Source organism: Vicia villosa, linkage group LG5, assembly GCF_029867415.1.
Source record: "Vicia villosa cultivar HV-30 ecotype Madison, WI linkage group LG5, Vvil1.0, whole genome shotgun sequence".
Lineage (NCBI taxonomy): Eukaryota > Viridiplantae > Streptophyta > Magnoliopsida > Fabales > Fabaceae > Vicia > Vicia villosa.
Window position 1 is genome coordinate 39,204,477 of NC_081184.1, and position 6,000 is coordinate 39,210,476.

The following is a 6,000-nucleotide window of genomic DNA, read 5'->3' on the forward strand; positions in this document are numbered from 1 at the left end:
TAATTAGAATATATTATGGTGGGAAAGTTGCAAGAAATCTCTTTGCCGTAAAAAGAATATGTATCTACCTTGGAGGCTATCAAGATCAATATTAAGAGTGAAGGCTTTGAGGTCAGAAGTGGCTGTCCCAACATCATCCTACAATCATAAGGTAAAACGTTAACTTAATTATTTTAAGTTAAAATTTATAGAGATGATTAGGTTGGTAAATCCAAATACCTTGGCTAGAATGTTATCTGGGCTCGAGTTATGACTCTCAACAACAAAAACATTGCTACCACCTTTTAAAGGCGATTCTTCAGAAGATACCTTTTCACCCGGTGAAGTGAGCTTCGAAGATCCAGATCCCTTTTCTTTTCCCGAAGGAGTGACGGCCTTCTGCCTTTTCTTTTGGGCTTGTCTGGATCGAGGTGGAAATTTGTCATCATCATCTGAAACAACTACTTAAGAAGCTTTTCGTTTCGAATGTGGCGGAGGCTTCGAGCTCTGAAAATATAAATTGGGTAAAGTAAGTATGATTCATGGGACATACAAATAAAATATAAAGTATGTGTATACCGTGGGTTTCTTATCAGTAGTGATAGAGTCACTCCCACTGGGTTTGTTGCTCTGCGAAACTTCAAAAGCTTTCTGCGCAGGGATTTGTTTGATCTTTTTCTTTCGAGCAACAGCTGTAGTTGAAACTGGAATCAGTATTTTAGTGGAAAAAGAAATGTTAGTCGAAAATTTGTCTAAACCCAAACCTTCAGGTATTGGAGTCAAGACACGAACATGTTCAAGATCTATATGGAGGTGTCCTTTGAAAGTATCCAGGGTATGCTTAGTCGGGACCACTCGTTCAGCGCGTTTTTTAGTGCTTTCCTGAAGAATTTTAAAAGCATTCCCACACACGAACCAGTCTGGGAAAGGAGGGCTTAAAGCCACACCAAAATCAGCGCTTGGCAGTGGAGGGAATTTTGGAGGATTAAGTTTGAAAGCCACTTCATAACGCAGTTCTGGTCGAACAGACGATGGCAGTTTCAACTTATCCAGTTTAGCAGAAAACTTTTCGCGCAAAATGATTGCAGCTTCACGAACGGTCCGACTAAGATCATCAGGCCTGTAAATGGTTTCAAAGAATTTTTGAAAGGCTTGTATTTCTTTAATATGAGTCGAAGTACCTTTGTGAAATTTTTCCTGCACATCATCAAAAGCTTTAGTTAGTTCGCGAGTAAGGCTCTCAGCATCGAAGATTTGCATGGTGTAGTAATCTGTCCACCATTGTTGGAAATCTGGAGTAGAATAAAAGGCAGGTTCGAAAGGAATAGGAGAGAGATTGGTAACACCAGTGTATCTGGCTATTTTTGATTCACACTCATCTTTAGTTAGATACAAAGTGTGTAGACACATATGGTTCCTTTTCTCATACAGACATTTGGGTTTTACTTGAAACAATCCAAATTGCCTGGATACCAGATTTGGTTGGTAGCAGAGGAGAACACATTGGCTTTTGGAGGGGCGAAGACGGTGATAGAATAACCTTGGGGTAAGGAAAGCTTCCCAGATAATCATGGATTCAGTATCTTGATCTTGAGATGTTGTTGGGAACTTTCGAGTGAACCATTCAGGACCCACTGTCCTGTTTACGAATGGAGCCATTGAAGGACTAAATTGATAACACTGAGCGAACATCATGACATATGCTAAAAAGTGTTCACGAAGCTTCCCAGTTTCTTCTTTAGGAGTTAGCGAAGCCAACCTGGTTCCCTCTACGGTTCGATTTTTAATATTTGGATCTTCTTCGTTCACAACACCTCGAAATGGGAGGTGAGCTTCGAAAGTAGCATTAAGCCACAATTGCAAAAACCAGAAAGGACCGGCAAAGAGCAGGGATCCTGATTCATAATTCTTAACAAGGTCTGTTGCTTCACCTAGGTTCTCATAGAGAAACCCTAGAATTAACTGGCTTAGGTTCAGTTGTGTTCCAGCATGTAGTTGATTGGCCATACAAAGATACCTCTTTGCTACCTGTATGGACCTAGAGCAGAAAACGCACCTCGAAAGCCATAAGGCTAAGAAAGCAATATGCTCTTCGTCTGAGACTACCTCATTGTTTTCGTCATGATATTGTTGAATGAACGCAGTGTAAGTAACTGTTGCTTCACTAAAATTAATGGTATCGGTATCCATGACATTGGGGTCAAAGGTCTCTCCGGTTGGTCGAAGCCCCGTGATAGCATCTATGTCGAAAAGAGTGGGGGTGACCATTCCATACGGGAGATGAAAAGTGTTGTGGGAAGCATCCCAGAAATGAATTGATGCTACTAACATGGTTTGGTTGTATTCTAAACCAGTTTTGGACAGTTGGATTAAATCATAAATGCCCAGTTGTTTCCAGAAAGAATCCTTGTGTTTCTCTACTCTTGCTAGCCAGGCATAGTACAGTTCAGGGTCTTTTGCTAAGGGAATTGACCTAAAAACTTTCACAAAATTGGTTACATAGTTTAACCTAATTTTCTCTAGGGCTGAAGGGGTTATGGTCAAAGTATCTTCTGTACCATCAGGATCTGCTAAAATAGAACGGCCATCTTCATCTATTTTGTTCTTACTAACTAAAGGCCTAGTTTTATAGTAAGCAGGAAAGAATTTATTCAGAGAAGGGTTAGTTTCTCCTGGTAAAGGACCCATGAAGGCATGAGTTTTTCCAGAAAGTTCAAAAGGAATGATTACCTGAGAAGCGTAAATGGCGCGCACTTCCGCAGAATTTGGGTTTGGTATGTACTCTTGATCCCCCATCTGTGTGGATTTTTGAAGTTTCAAAGCTGGTTGAAGAACGTTTGAGGAGGACGCCATGAATGAGTTTGATTCTCGGGATTGGGTTTGAATATAACCAGGAATGTTCTTTTCTGTAAAGGAATAAGGAAATGGAGGTGAAAGTTATATGAAGGTGAGAGTTCAGGTATTTAAAGGTTTAAATGGAAACCCTTTTAAATCTTTTGGGTAAAAGCCAAGAGACACGCGGCAGGCGTTGATTTCATCCAACGGCGGTCGAATAAGTTATTAGGTTTACTCCTAGTATATAGGAGTAATGATCAGGAAGTAAGACCAGAACGTGGGAATGTAAGTTATGAGTAGACATCTTTGAAAATGACAAGACGTTTTGGAAACAGAGTCATAAATGATTATGACGTCAGTCAATGATCTTGGAACTCTAAAACGAAATCTTGTTACAGCAAGAAACGCCTATTTCTCTTGTTTTTCGAAACAGGCATTTATTGGGGGAAATTTGTTAGCTGAAGATTTCGTTTGGGAAGAAATGTCCTTCGAAGGTCTGAAATTCGAAGGAGGTGGTTACTGATAACCATCTTTGAAGATAAAGAATGGCTACTGATGGCCATGCTTCGAGAATGATGTTTAAGTTGAAGCAAAGATAGTGAGCACCGAAGCTAAATTCGAGAAGAATGGTCTTTGAGACTTAGACGTTTTTGTGAAATATGCAAAGTACTGAAGCTTAGTGTGTTTTCGTGGCATTCTCGATTATAATTATGTTGCCACGCGTCGAAGGAGGATTCAGGCGGGATGATTTGAATTTCGAAACGGTTTATGTAACCGCACGAAGACAGATGGCATCCCTGGATTTTCTGTGGGCAACGTGGCATTAGATTAGTGTAGGACCATTAGGGTCGAAATTAGTATAAATAAGGATCTTAATGTTAGGATTCCGTGTGTTCATTTTGTACAAATCACTCACATATTGCTCAAGTATCAAGTGTTAAGAGAAAAAGTTCGCTGAGAAATGTACGTATGACACCAACACCAATTTAAATACATGTGTATTTTCCTTTATTCAAGTATATTTCGATATTACTGCGTTTTCGTTTACTTTCTGTCATTTACATTCCTGCACTCTTTATTTTCATGTCATTTATCTTCGAAGCATTTAACTTTTCTGCACTTTAAGATTCTTGCACTTTTACAGTTTTGCCTTATGTTTTATCTTTAACTTACCTTTCGCTGATGTTATATTTACGTGTATAACAAGGTGATTGTTAATCTTTATTTATTTGATTAAGTATTTCTTGTTTTGAGATACACCAATCATAGACATAATTCGAACTATCATGAATAACAACCTATTTGACTATGTCCCAGGATCAATCTAGTCGATCTTGCGAGTAACCAAATCATATTTATTATAGTTTGGAAGACTAGCGGTTGTTTACCGAAAATCACCGTAAACAAATTGGCACGCCCAGTGGGACAATGTCAAGAAGATTGTTATTAATCGATTGTTTTGTTTTGTCTAGAAAATATCAACACCTTGTATGAATCTTAGGAACGGTAAATTAACAAACAGTGCACAACCGATTCCCAAACGAAGGTACAACAAGAAAATAGTCGTTACGGCCAGTGCGGGGGGAGATCAAGATCCCCCACAAGGGTCAGGAACAGGAGCGGCAAATTTTGAGCATGTTTCGACTTCTACTCAAGGAGCGCAAAACATACCAGGTCCGAATGGATCGAGACCCATGGATAGTTCCCAGGCTATACCTGAAAACAATACAGCAACGACAGGGACTATTCCAGTTTCGGTATCGACTACCGCACCTCCATCCTCAAGTGCAAGTGAGATGCAACTTGCTTCGACGAATGCTGCAAACCAATTATTCTCCCCTGGATCATCTGCGTTCGAATGGAGACCAAACAGTCAATATGGAATGCCATATCCATACATGACAGGTACACGATGTAGCAACCTGCCTAAAAATTTAGATTTTAGAGAGTCGCCACCTATTCTGAAGGGCGAATAGGAAACCCTACGCAGTATAGAGATCAGGGTAAGATACTATATTCAGGTCGAGGGAAGGTGTTAGGCACCCTCAACCCTTTCCTATTGGCTTTGAATCTAAGGTAAAGGTTTATAGCAAAATTACAGAGGTTAATAGCTAAGGAAATGAGAAGGGGAAAAATTGAGATTTTTGGGAAGGGGACTCGCCTTGTTGCCAAGTGCCTACGTATCTCCTTATGGAGAATCAGAGTCAACGTAGTTCGGGAACAGGATTGTACGCCTTAGAATTGATTATGAAGGTGTTTGGAGGCTTTTTGAATGGCCTGTCGTAGTTTTGGAAGTTGTGATTTGAAAGGCTTTTTGAATTGCCTGAATGAAAAGGATGGAAATCCGTAGTTTGTGGTTTGATGTGTTTTAAGTGTTTGGGCGTACAACCCCGATTTTAATTTGTTACCATTAGTCGCGATAATCAATAGGTTTGATTACCATGGCTAACAGATTAAAGGGAGGATTGCTAACCACTATAATCGATAGATTCAATTATCGCGAATAGCAAATGCGCGTGTTTTAATTATCGTTACCCCTCATAATCGATATATTCGATTACAAATAATAACGAATTTGGATGAAGAGAAAATGTTAATCATCGTAACCAATAAGATGGTTAAAACCATTTAGCAAAATAAATATTAGTATTTTAATTTATAGGATTTGATTAATTAAATTAATCGATTATTAATCATCGCGACCAATAAATTTAGTCGGAACGAATAATAATTTGAATCCTAATGTTTTGATACTTTAGCCCAAATGGGAGGGAGCAAACCCTAATATATTAATATATTTCTCTAGGGTTGTTGTGATTTATATAATTAAAATTGATGAAAAATCAATTAACTCGAATAATCGAGATATTCGAAAAAAAACAATTCCGAGTGATCACCTAATCCTAATTTAATTTTACTATTAATCTTATTGGAAAAAATTAAATCATATATATATATATACAAAATAGTTTAAGAATAATTATACAATTAATATATAAGAAGAAATAAAAGAATAATAAAACTTGGACAGTAATCCCGTGTGGCAGCCTTTGAGGGTCCATGGTGTGCCCTCAGTTCCTGATGCGTCGGATTTGAATAGGAATGGATCCAATGGCTGCTGGTGGAGAGTCTATTGTAGCCTTCAGGAGAAGCGCAGCATAGGATCCCTGAGCAAACTAGAACACA